This window comes from Aythya marila, assembly GCF_965140915.1.
Source record: "Aythya marila genome assembly, chromosome: Z".
Lineage (NCBI taxonomy): Eukaryota > Metazoa > Chordata > Aves > Anseriformes > Anatidae > Aythya > Aythya marila.
In genome coordinates this window covers 4,834,179-4,848,753 of record NC_139080.1, presented here as the reverse complement: position 1 = coordinate 4,848,753, position 14,575 = coordinate 4,834,179, and positions in this window count along the sequence as shown.

The window sequence follows — 14,575 nt, the reverse complement described above, 5'->3', positions numbered from 1 at the left end:
GTCCAGATGCAGCAACAGATACCTCTCACTGGAGAATGAGGCATGATGCAGATCAATTATGAGATCTATCAACAGCTCTCCTTCTGGCAATGACAGCATTTACAGTGTGCTGGGGCTCTGCTTAATGTTGAAGTTTCGAAAGTGAGAAAAGGCTTGTCTGCTATTTTCAGATTCTGAAAAACAAAAACATATCAGGGTCAGAGCCTAGGTTATAAAATTGTATCCCAAAGCCTGCAAGTTTCAGAAAGTTATGAAAAAGTGGAGAGAAAAGGTGCAACAAACCTTCACAGACTGTAACTATAGATCTTGATAGCTCTCCCAGCTGCAAAGTTTAAATGAAAAAATATGATTTGTATTTCTTCCTTTTAAAAAGAGCTACCACAGTTAAGATAAAATTTAAAAATACACTAAAGAGAAAAAAATAGTTCAAAAATAAAATATGTGACAGTGCTAGGTTAATGATTGGACTTGGTCTTAGAGTTGTTTTTGTTTTTGTTTTTGTTTTGTTTTGTTTTGTTTTTTTTCCAAATTAAGTGATTCTATGAATGCAAGAATAGATTTGAATTATAGCAAAAGTTACATAATTAATAATGACATACTTGTAATTAGTATTTCTATATAACAATGTTAATAGCAAATTAATTTTATGTCACGATTCTGTTGAATTACTTCTTACTCAAGAAAAGCTAGAAAGCTGGGTGTAGGATTTCCTCTCTGTCACTTTGAAGTTTATGCTGAAAACCTCACTGGACAACCAAGAGCAATGCTATATCATTCAGTTGGATTTTCTTCCCACATACCTTTCTCAGGAAAAAATAATTAGTTGTGATTGGGATTTATCTCATCTGATCCTCAATACACTAAGTATGATAGACCTTTACTTCGTTTAGTCAAAAGAATAGATGACAAGTGTATCTATCCTGAAGTGCATTTCTAAGAAAACTTGCTATATTTCTCCATTGTTTAAAAAGGAAGACTGGATAAGTAGTTTCAACTGGAGAAAAGTTAGTCGAGTCAAATCTAAATGATAGTTGCATTGAGAGGATGCAATCACAGTAAAGATGAAGATACAAAGACATCAAGTGAAGCCAAAGAAAATGAAATTGAGAGTTGTACTTCAAATATCAGTACGAACAGTGTAACTTGGCTTGGGCCCATACTGCTGTTCCAGTCTTCCAATGCTATCCAGCTCATTCTGAAGCCACAACTACACCCAGGAAACCTTCTAGCTCCACAAGCTCAACCAACTACACTGAGTAGACTTCATGGGAGTTTTGTCACTTAAAATCCATGAAATGGACTCTGAGGATGACCACATTTTCAGTACTGAAAATCAGCACTGAAAGAATCTATTCCAGTAGATCTAACCAGCTTAAAATTCTGTTGAAAGTGTTTAAAATGAGAGACTATAATGAAAACAGCCAGTTTTTTTTTTTGAATTCTAGGCTTCAACACCTTTCCAGGAGAAGTACATCAAATTTGAGACTCTAGGAAACAGTCTTGCTTTATTTACCTTTCTTTCATAATTTATTACTACTCATTTCCCCAAAACATTTATAGGTCATATGATGAAAACCACTCAACTGCTCTGTTTTTTTTTTTTTTTTTTTGTTAGTGTTTTTGTTTGTTTGTTTATTTTTTCTCCTTAAAGTCTACAGTCTCTGATCAGTGGCTTTCAGTCAGCTATATGATGCTTTAATATCTTTTTCCTCTATAGTCTCTTTATTAGAATCAGAACTAAAACAGAACAGAACTGGAGCAGATATATTTTAAATATTTTTTCAAAGTTATATATCAGAATGGACTGAAAAGCTGCACCAAATGAAGCAATTTGTTTTCCAACTAACAGTTCTGTAGGGAACATTAGATATCAAATGAATTAGGGGATTTCCAAATCATTAGACTTTTTTTTTTTTTTTTTTTTTTTTTTTTTTTTTTTTTTTTATGGTATACGTAGCATTTCCTTGGCTCTGTTTAGGTTGCTTTTCATAAGCTTTAAGAAAAACACTTCAGAAAACAAAAAGACCACAAAATATTCAGAGAAAGAATTTCAACAAGTTCTTGTCTATAAAGAAGAGACTTCAATTCAGTGAGCTGTTTTTTGCTGTTTGATTTGTTTTTAGCATGATAGGAAGTAACAAAGGACAAGAAAACTTAAAACAGGGAGGATGACTCCTGTGTACAGGAGAACAAATAGACATGTTTTCTCTGAGGCAAGCAACATATTGCAAAGAGGTAGGCAAGTGGGAGTCCAATTAAGAGAACTATACAGCGAAGGCACAACTGTCTTTCACCATCTCAACCAAAAAATGTCAGACTGCACTGAGAGGAATGGATAATTAAAGGAAATAGAGGGCCACTACAAAATAACCTGATATACTTTTTTTTTTTTTTTTTTCTAGTGGATGACTAGTTGAGTATGACTGAACTGAATGAATTTGGACTTTCAATGAATTCTATAGTGAAGAAAGGAAACTAGAAACTAGAAGCATCCATTCACTGTGTCCTCCAAAGACCTTTATACTATGTAATGCAACACACAATTAGACACATCAAAAGCTTTAATGAAACTGCACTAAAGCAAGAACATAACACTACTTTAGTCAATATTTCAGTGCACTAAACTTCTACCTGACTTTCCTGAGGTCTCTGTTCTCAGCTAGACTGCTTACTGACTCAACAACAATAAAAGAATGCATATCCTTTTTCCAAACAGTTATATAGGACTGTAGTTTTCTGGAGAGTTATTTACAAGCATTTAAACCCTTAAAAATAAAATAAAATAAAATAAAATAAAATAAAATAAAATAAAATAAAATAAAATAAAATAAAATAAAATAAAATAAAATAAAAAATTCCTCTGCTAAAACTTTGTGGTTTCTCATTAAGTAAAGAGAATTACATTAGGCCACAGACATTATCCATAATCTGTTAGTTTAATGCCAGGTATAATTAAGTCACTTTAGTTTGGTTCCTTTTGGATTTAAGACAAGCATAGCTACTCTTCACATTTTCAATGACTTGTTTCACCTGTATGCTGAGGAACGTTATAGTTTCATGAGGTAAATAATGGTAATTTTAATATAGTTTATTGAAAGAACATCTCTTTACACCCTTCACAATTTTGATAATCACCTCAGTCCTTTAGAATACACTTCTTTTTTTGTGTTTTGTTTTGCTTTGGGTAGCAAACCAGACTATTGGTGGGTTTGGTTGTTGTTTTTTTTTTTTTTTTTTTTTTCTTATTGGGACATTTAATCATTAGAAAATTAGAAGCAATAGTTATAAACATGTTCTCTTCACAAGTTATAATGGGCTTTTGAACAAAAAACTTTTACAACTACTTTTGTTCTATATGTACACTTTATTTTCATAAACAATTTTCAGTATTGTCATAGGTTAATAAACTGTATCGTTACATGAACACCTACCCGAGCATATATATACAAGCCTCTGATCTCACAGTAAAATCTGACAATCTGATTACACAGCCTGACAGACTTTTCTCTAAAGGTCCTCTAAAGCAGGAAGATTTGTGCCTTTTTTACTACAAGGTTTAAGTACCATATCAATAAAAACCTTATTAGGTAATCCTGCGTGGGTTTTGTTTGTTTTCCAGTATTAGATATTTTTTCCACAATCCCACTGAAAGAGAAAACTCAAGGTTATTATTACACTGTTGTCACTTCCTCTGAGGAAGATGGTTAAGCATGAATGTCATGCCCATTCTGTATAAAGGGTCTCTAGATAAATGCAGCCCCAATCATATACTTAATAAAAGAAAAACTTCTAGATCAAGTCCTTAACATTATTCTGCAATAGGCCTCATCAAAATATATTGCCATCTGGATATAGCCGTTGCAACAAAATACATGTACTTAATGCATTCAATACTGTTAATCAAGTCTATTCATTTTAAGATACAAAGTCCCTATAATTATTCTATAACATTACTGTCTTGTACTTATACATTCTGAAACAAAAATGCGATAATGGCAATCTTTTCACTGAATTAAACCATTACATGTTTTGTTGTCTTTATGAAGGATTCAAGTAGCCTTGGTGGCAATTGTTTAATTTTTTATTTTTCTTTCTTCTGTCTTTTCAGCCACCTTTTCTGTCAGAACACTATGCTAAGTTACCAAAATATTCATTTCTGGCATAGAAAAAAAAACTGAACTGTTCTTAAAAACAATGATACCTTACAATATCATCTTTTGTTGCTTTCCCAAGCATCTTGTTAATTCCTCCAAATCTCCTTTTGAATAAGTCATTCTGGATTTTTATTTTTTATTTATTTATTTTTCAAATAGCAACTTTATAAATTCATAAAAAAATAAGTCTTCTAATTAAAATAGCAAGTATTATTTCTGACACTGAATGGCATTCAGTACATCTGATACCTGTCCAGCATATGAGCAAGATTCATCTTTCACTTGCAATGAAAAGATTTCATCTTATTTTTGATGCTTTATGCAGACTACCCTAACTATTCTGTCTGATGTTGGTGGCTGGGTTATTGCAGATTTTTTTTTTTTTCATCTGAGCAGGGGGTAAAGAATGAATGAGCTTGTAAAGAGAACTTCATTTCCAAATTGGCATTGGTTAGTCCCCTGTGATTACTGGGAACACTTCAAATGTACAGAAACTCCTATAAATTCAGGCAGAATGCCAGCAGAGGAAGTTGAGAAGTTTCTAAGTTCATTTTAATATTGTATTTGTGTTTAAGTGATAATAAGATCATAGAATCATAGAATCATAGAATATCCTGAGTTGGAAGGGACCCTTAAGGATCATCAAGTCCAACTCTTGACACCGCACAGGTCTACCCAAAAGTTCAGACCATGTGACTAAGTGCACAGTCCAATCTCTTCTTAAATTCAGACAGGCTCGGTGCAATGACCACTTCCCTGGGGAGCCTGTTCCAGTGTGCAACCACCCTCTCTGTGAAGAACCCCCTCCTGACGTCAAGCCTAAATTTCCCCTGCCTCAGCTTAACCCCGTTCCCGTGGGTCCTGTCACTGATGTTAATGGAGAAAAGGTCTCCTGCCTCTCGATACCCCCTTACGAGGGGGTGCAAAGAAAAGATGCAAAGAAAATATTAGGATCATGAATGCTTTCTTTTCTAAAGCTCTAAAACAGAAGGTTTCCTACAACCTTTGTCTCTAATTCCCAATTTTCAGGCTTACAATTGCCTAAAGTATTATTCTTTCTAAGGATCCATTCTAATGATTAAGGGAAATCAGTGTCTACAGTGAACTTCAGCAATGCTGTCTTTCAATAATTGAGAGCAAAATTTTTAGATTTGCCAAAGACCAATACAAGCCATACCCTTTTGCTCTGCAGTGGTCTTTCTTCTATTCAGCTCATGTTATGAAATCTGTAAGTATGGCAAATCAAGAATGTATGCATTTTGTTCCTTGTGTAAAGTTTTTTATACTGTATCAAAAACATTGATGCAGCAAATTGATACTCTGGGGGTACTATCAGAAGTAAGAGCATAGTCTTCCATAAGTAATACTTGGTTTTGGTAATGTGTGGATCATACGCACTGTAGAGTGAAAGTGCAATGCCTGTGAAACAAAAGACTAGTCCTTCATTTTGACTCTAAATTGATGCAGAACACACATGACAATCTGAGAGCACCATCTCAAAAGCTCGTGGTTATGTTGTCAAGTATTCATCTAGTTTTAGCTCTGGCAGCTTCTTCTACTCACATATTTACAGCCATATATAATGGAGTAGATATGTATTACTGTCATATTATGGGGAGGAAAACTGCTTAACAATTTCATGTCAACTCGAGGCTCTGAGTCTTATTTCATCCCAATGTTGCAGGCCTGAACAGAGGGACAACTGATCTTGTTAGATCACTGGGCTGCAAGTAGTCAAGAGCCTGTACTCAGGAATCCCTGTGAATTATGCAGAGTAACTTTATGTCTCAGACACCTTCGCCCATAAAGCAAACTAAGAATAGTTATGTTTTTTAGCCCTGACAGCAAAACAAGTTTACGTTCCAAGACACAAACAACAGTGTTCTAGCCCTGATCTCTTCAAGGGATCTCTGTCGCCCCTAGGAAACACCGACCAAAAGAGAAGCCTATGGAAGAATGAACTGTACACTACTAACATCCTGACTTTACATCCAGATTCTCTAATTCTATTTTTATTACCTACAAGATAATAGAACAGAAGGCACTTAGTTTGGATGCCATCCTCCTCATTTCTAGATCACAGTATGTTAATATGGAAAACCATTCTCAGAAAAGCCCTGGAAGCTAAGAAGTTCCCCCAGGTCCATTTACATCTATAGCCTGGGATTAATCTGTGTTACTTTAAGCATATTAAATCTGCACAATCTAAGTCCTAAAACAAAGCTGCTTTTTCTTGTAAAGCAGAAATTATATTGTGAACAACATTCCAAAACTTACCATTTGAGAATTTGGACTGTGTTGTAGTTTCAAATCTTTACATCAGCATCACTGTTGGGACAAATAATTAGAAATTTAGTTCTATTCACAATTACAAAACTATTTACATATTGTCAAAATGATATAAAGCATATTTCCTACTTACTCTGGTACACAAAAACAATATTGAAAATTATATAAAACCTTGAACCAAACAGTGAAGCTGGAATCAAATACCAACATCTTCAAATTCTCACCTTGACAAATCAAATAGTTTCAACATTACTTTAAAAAAAATAGTTATTTTGAATTCTGAAAGTGTGATCAGAATTATGTTTCTCCAAAGCTGTTTTTCCTGAGATAACTTTGTATTTTGGTTAGCTTCAAACACAGATTCTTGTAGAATTCTGCTTTTCAAGAAAAAGCTTTTTAGCAGGGTCCTGCTAGCACTATCTCACAAAGTGAATCAGAGATCTCTTTCCCTTGCTGGCCCCACTCATTAGGCAGAGCAAGTCTCTGAACACAGCTCTCCAAAGCACTGCAGAAGTTATGACCTAAGCATCATTGCACTGCCTTGGGTGTGTGCTGTGCATGCTCCTTGTTACTTGATATTACCGCTCTCCTATTTATCTGAGAAGATAATCATCATAATATGCTATTTTAAGTCTTCTACCTTATGTAATGAGTTATGTAATTTTCTGATAACCTAGTTACCAAACAATATGTTTTCATAAAGATCTGGTAAAAGCAAATACATCCACTTCACCAGTAGAATCTGTATTTTCATTCAGCTGGAACTGTCTGGTCTCAAAACCCACAGCTTTCCCTCCTCAACACCCAACTCTTTGCACCAGTTAGTAAACTAGGTGAATGCATCTGATAGAGCATCACTTCCTGTGCTTGCAGAGAAGATGAATCCAGACAGCAGCACCTCAACACAGCCAGGCAAGACTTTGGATCAGACACCAATGAGCAATGGGTAGATGTTAATAGCTTCACGTGTAGTCTGACATCTACACAGCTACTTGAGGGAATTGTCTTTCATCAAGATTTCTGGGGTTTAGAGCAATTCCTGCACCCTGATCCAGACAGGAATTAGTAGTTTAGGCCGACCAACAGGGCTCCAGAAGAAGCTGTGCTTTTGATCAAAAGGGTAGAAAAAAATGGTGAGGAGGAAGCACAATGGAGCAATATAGAATGAGGATTATAGGAAGCCATGTTTCTTTTCAGTTCAGATAGCAAACACCAATTCAGATAATGTATAGCTCATTTAAATTTATTGCATTGAATAAAAGTGACATGAACACTATACACCTTGCCATAGTTTTTTTCATTCATTACTATAGGCCAGTTTCAGCAATTCATATTAAAAATAAATAAATAAATATGGTATTGTAGACCTAATGACTTACTGTAAATATTTTAGTTGCATTGCCTTTATTCCTGTTTCATATCAATTTTATGGACTATATTTCAGAGAGGATTCATATTGAGTATTGTCTGTTTTATAAAGGATTATATATATTATATACTGTAGATTTAGGCAAAGGGCAAATTCAGTTAAGTGCCCATGGATGAATGATATTTTTGCAGCACCATTTATATATTACAAAGATATCAGCAAGGGGATTCTAGGGCAGGCATTATTTTTTGCATCAAGTTTTAATCGTAATAATTGATGACGGCTGACAGCATAATCTTTTTGCAAATATTTCTTAGCTCTGGGTACCGTAACTCTTCTGTTTCTACATCACAATCTTACCAATGAGAAGGCAAAAATGACCAGGCAAGCATGAGTTCAAGCACTTTCATAACAATTCTTAGCAACACTCATGTACATATGGGTTTGTGTTTTTTCAGTTCATTTTTATGATTGCTCACAAATGCATAGCACTGACACCTTCCAACGGAGAGCAGACTGACCCATCATCCTTTATGGAAACAGTCATTTACTGTCAGAATAAAACAGATCATAAGCATGCATACTACACACATGAATACAGGGATTCAGTCCCCATCAGCTTTGTGCTCTTTGCCATGAGGTTCTGCACACATACACAGATGTAAACAGAAAAGGATACTTGTGATCAATATTTCTCTTGAGCTGGGAGATGCACCTCCTGTTAATTTACACTTAGACTTTTATACTCTTTATGCCACCACTAACTTCAGAAGATAACATACTCAGCTTTGTACCATAGAAACTCAAGATCATATTGATGCTTTTGTTATTCTGGTTGCTAAAGAACAGAGTGACAAACACAATATTTTTTTTTTTTTTTTTTTTTACTTGATTCTAAACTAAGTACTTTAAGAACTTATTACACTTCAGGGTGAACTGAACTGTTTTCATAGCCCAAGTCTTCAGACTATTCATTTTCTGCAACAATCCATGCCTATTCTACTTCTTATTAGATTTAAAGAGGATAAGAAAAAAGCACTTTTCTGAGCTGGAAATGGCCTCAGTCCAACTCTCTGCTTGAAGGTGAGATATGGGCTTTTGTGTTTCGTTGGGAAAGTTTTGCATAGTTCCAGAGCTGGTTATCAAACAAAGCACAAGTAGGAAGGTGATGCATCTCCAAGTGCCCAGTAATCCCAAAGACAGGATATTTACCTGAAACAGAGTCAGAGTAACAACTTATGCCAGCACACTTCATCTCAAATGTCATTCAATGAATATTATATAGACCAAAAAATGAACTTCCCTTCTTTAATTTAGATCTAAATAACTCCACCTAAAAGGTCTATGAAAATGGTTTCCTTTTGAAACTATCTTAGGCTTCTAAACAAGAAAAAAATCATAGTACAGTTTCCATCCCTATAATACATCTTCTGAGCTCCATATAATGTTGGTAGCTACCTTTTCCTACGCAGAAGACTGCCTCTGTTAGAATGCCATGTCAAGCTTGCCTCTGTGGGCTGTGAACACACCCCCTCGGGACAGATAGGCAGGCCCAGTGATCAGACATGTTTAGTAACAAGATTTTTCTATCCTGAATAAATGTGAATATTAAGAAATACCCATTAAAATTCTGCACTCACAATGAAGCTGGTAGATAATACATGTATATTACCTCTCCATAAGGAATATTTCAATATCATTATCCAAGAGACAGTCATTTGGCCACTTCAAGCTACCTTACCCTGAAATTTGGCATAAGCTTGCTTTTAACTTAATTGCATTTTAATAGATTTATTCAGAGATGGATGAACTTTTATTGTGAAATTTCAGAGTTGCTCCAGTTCCACGGACCACGATTTTCCACTGAGCATTGAAGGATCATTTGTACATTGATCTCTGGCTTTGTAATGTTGGCTTTAGGGAGGCAGGGATAAAGCACAAGTTTGCTGCTGAGTATGTTAAAGTACTGTATTTGTTCATTGTATATTTTACACATTAGCTGTATGGCAGTAGTTCCTCCAAATTATGAATAACATATTAAACAGAATTCAACAAAGGCAATCTTTGAAAGATTCAACAGAGAAAGTTATAGCTATTTAAATGTGGTGTTAATATATACCTTAGCTTTATGTAAATGCCTCTTCATTTACCTTCCAGCTTCATAAGGCACCTCAACTACTCTTTGCCCAGAGAGGCTGTGAAACCTCCTCTGTTTTTGTTACTCAAGCAAACAGCCAGAGGTTGGTTAGACCTCAGGTTCAGCTAATTGAACAAAAATACTACTAGGCATGACATAAGAAATTGCTGAACATGACCAACATTGTAAGGAGTGAAAAAAAAAAAGTTACAGATAGTGAGGGAGGGACTGAACTCTCAAGTGGTCAAGGGGGAGTCAGAAATGGCTAAATTTCACATACAGTTGGAGGGAAGCACAGGGGACCTTTGTGGGAGCCAAGCTTTGCAGAGATGGAGTTTCAGAAAAAAGGTATCAGTAAAAGCATGCGAGGATAAGGTTACCTAGGTAACAGAACCAAAAATTTCAAATTTGGGTATGGATATATCAAAACTGACTCTAAGGATGAAGGCAAGGAGAATAATAGAGGTACATGTAGGTTGCCTGGCTAGGCAAAACTCAAGGCAAAGAAAAAGGAGGTACCAGGGCAGCAAAAAATGAGGGCTGACAAGCAGGAAAATGAGTAAGTATGCGAGTTACATTACACAGGTTGACTGACAGCTCTGTACTTACTCACAAAGCCTGGAGCACAGCAAAAAAACAAACCAGTCATTCTGATCATACCCAAGGTTAAGCTTCCCTTTCCCGGTCCTCCTGCCCAGGAGCAAAAGCTGCTTTCCCCGGATAGCGGGGGAGCACTTGAGATGAATGAACAGAGCACGCCAGGGTCCTCAAATCAGGCCTTACAGCATCAGCCTTGCCTCAGTCACTTGCTAACAGTGAAATCTCAACTGTCCTTCAGGGAATTTTGTATATAAAAGAGCACACTTAACCCTCACAGCCTTTGTTTAAAACAAACTTAGGACCCATCACACAAAATAAAATTTTATTAATGTCCGAATAAATATTCATTAGTCAATGTGACTCAAAACAGTCTAAAATAAGGTTTATTGTTTACACTGAGGAGAAAAACAACCAAAAGAAATGTGCAAATGCAGGCTATATATATTTTTGTTTGTTTGTTTGTTGATCTGAAGTAATGCCACACTTCTACCTCTGCTGACAACATTTTACTCATGTGCACTTTCCTCACACTGATTTACTTAACTCTAACTTTTACTGCTGCTAAATATCACTTCTGATTTTAACCTGGAATAATTCTTTATTGTTATATGCCTATTTGTGATTCACATCCATTTTCTTCTCCATATATATTCATCGCAGCATACAGCTTTGAGGGATTTATCTCAAGAAAATATGGTCCCCAGAGCAACATTAGTACCCTGGAGAACAATGGAAAACAGTAACTCATAACAGAAGTTAGTAGCTACTACTGATGTTGTTAAGCTTTATCTTATGCTACTGAAAGGAAAATTGAGGCTAGAACACTGTTTATTTGCCCTACAAATCAACATACACAGGCAGCTCAGATACAGACATGGAGGTTTCCCTGTCCATCTGTTAGTAACCAACTAGAAACTTTCATTCATACCATCCTAAAGGCAATCTCATTTGGAGGGTATTACTGAAACATAATCAATATTGCTGCTGATACTCTGAAACACTTAATACTTGTTTCCTTAAAACCAGATATGTTTTCAGAGCCATGTAAAATATTTACAGCAACTGTCAGAGAAAATATATAGTTATCTCTGTGGCTGTCTTCAAGCCTAAATTAAATCTTGCTGTCATCATACAGTACCCTTGGTTGGTTAGGAAAAACAAAACAAAACAAGAACACAGACATGAACTTAATAGGCATAGTATTAATATTTTTTAAAAATCATGCTGTTTCTCTAGAAATTTCAAAAGATTCATAGACAGTGGTATTATATTCTTCTTTTGTTCATTTTGACCTTGTGCAACATGGACTTCATGCTTTTTTTTTTTTCCTATATTCAGTGTTTCCATTAGAATCAAAGACTTTCAAAAGACTTTCATAAGGCAGTATTTCTTATGTGGGAAAAAAAAAAAAAAAAAAAAAAAAAAAAAAAAAAAGGATCTTTCTGCAAAATTTATTTATATCAGAAACACTATTCTAATTTATTTCTGCAAATTAACTGAAAATCCAGACTCCCATGCCTCAGAGCTGCTATGGAGTGCACCCTTAGCCCTGTACACAGCCACAGCCCTCAGGAAACTGCCTGCAGGTTTTTTTTTTTTTATCTTACATTCCTGCACATCTCACTTCAAACCAAACTCTCTGCTGCATTGTCCACTAAAAGACAACAACCTCTAACTGCTCAGTCCCTTAAAAGCCCTCACAAGAGATTACCTAAAGAGGAACACCACTGAATTACGGATGAATCTTCCTTCCTGAGGACAAGAGGGAACAGGATTTCCAGTCAGGCCCAACCTGTTCTTCAGTAGCATCTCACTCTAGGCCTCCTACAGAAAGACCCCACAGCTTCATGAGGCAGCTTTCTGCTCTTTACAACAGGTGGTTTATGAACTCAAACTACCTTGCCTCTGGACCTGAAGTCTGGGATCTCCACCACTGCAACGGCCACAGCTGCACAGCATAGCAAGGGCAGGCTGCAGTGCACCCCAGGGACAGAGATTGTGTACCAGTGGTGTTTGTGTGCCAAAGACTTTGCAACACTGAGCTGTGTTACTGACCTTGGCCTGTTGGAGAACCAGACAGAGCTCTGGCTGTGAGGTCTGGGACTGCTACTGCCCATCTAGCACTTGGTGGAGGGCAGCTCCCAGAAGAAAAAGCTGCAAGCGGCATGGTCTGGCAACAGGGGGAAGAAAACACTCCTACCTGTGACTTCAGAGTAAATAAAGTGCTATTGTCGCTAAGAGCCAGTGGTTTATTGGAACCAGCTATGCTTAAACCTTGTGTCTGCATAGAGAAGTGTGGTAATTATTGAAGATAAGTTTCTCCTGGGGAGAGAAAGTTATAGCTCTTTAAATGTGGTGTTAATATATGTTAAATATATGTTATATATTATATATATTATATTATGTATAATATATATATATGTTAAAAAAAAAATAAATATCTGCTGACCTGTTTGGTGCCTGTTGTAAGGCCAGGCTCCAGGATAGTGCTGGAGCTTGCCCAGGTCTTGAACTATTACAGCTGTTCCATGTGTTCCAGTGTTTATCAGGGTGACTACAGAGTGTGGGGGGCAGGGGTAAGGTAAGTGGCCTACACGGTGTCTCTTCAGGCCTGCTGCTGTAGGGTGAAGGCTCGAGCAGAAGTGGACTCAGGCAAATGCCTGATTGTGTCACTGGTGGTATAAGCACAGCTTTTGCTTCTATGACCAGCTATTCTCTGCTTAAGTATGAAGTACTTCAAATCCACAATTGCCAAAGTAGAGTAATATAAACATAATAATAGTATAACAAAGAGACTAAGACCTCCAACTTCTTGTCTTCCATTCTTACTTCTGAACTAAAAGATGCTGCCATGCTGTACATATAATTAGTGCTTCAAAGCCTCTGGACCTGAAGTCATGTTGCAGCTGCTCTTTAGTGATAGAAGGTAATAGATATTAAGGAAATGCCTACGAGAATTGAGAAGAACTTCTTGAATAAAGATTGTTGTTCAGGAGTTACCAACAGAGCAAAACTAGTCATAGCAGTTGTAAGAGCACCTTGACCTGTTTAGCAGCTTCAGACCTTATGAAGCAGAGGGCAGAGGCTGAAAGGTAGCAGTTTACACAGAACATATATGAGTCTTTTTTGAGGAAAAGAAGTATTGCTTATGTTGTTATGCATTGCTACCGTGTGTGCAGCATATTGTTATCCATGATACTATGTAAATACAAGGGGCTTATGGAATAGTGTTATACCTTAGGAATCAGACCTACTGCAAAGGGGAGGGCATCTGTAAGGTCTCCCTTGAGGACTTGTCTCTTGCAACAATTTGAGATACAAGTAGCAATCAGGACAGTAGCCTTGAGACATTCAATACAAGCCTGAGGCTCAACAGCATTATAGTCAAAGAAAGCTATAGATGTTCTCCATGTGTCCTGAAGAAAAGGTCTGAAATATGACTCATGAATCACCATTGTTTGAAGAGAACTGCATAATGCAGGGGGAAAAACAAAACAAAACAAAAAAACAGTTGCTGCACAGAAATGAAGAGCAGTCCTTCAGACTTGATACCTTTCCCTTGGGGACAGGAGATTTGGCAGGGAGATTTTGCCAACTTATATCCATAGGAGATGTTCTGTGTCATTTGTTTGTCAGTGGATCCTGTCATAGTTTTCACACATCAATTTATGTGACAAGGATCAGGGATCCATTCCAGGCAAGTGGTTGTAGGTTTACACTAGAATTCACTAAATGGCAATGTGTATCCCATATGTAGCCACCTTCCCTTCCCTTGATCTAGGTTTGTGTGGGTAAAATACCCTAATAACCTTAGAGGTGACAGCAACCAAGTTTGCATTTGTATGTAACATTTGAAGGAATGTGTTCTTTATCCATCTCATCTGATGAGAAAGTGCCTGACATGACTACAAAAAAAGTTAAGGGTGTTACGGTATGATTGTCCAAGGAATCATTTTTCCTTCTGGAAGACAAAATGGAATGTCATCAGGATTCCAACAGTAATAGGACTTGTATTTTACTTCTTTC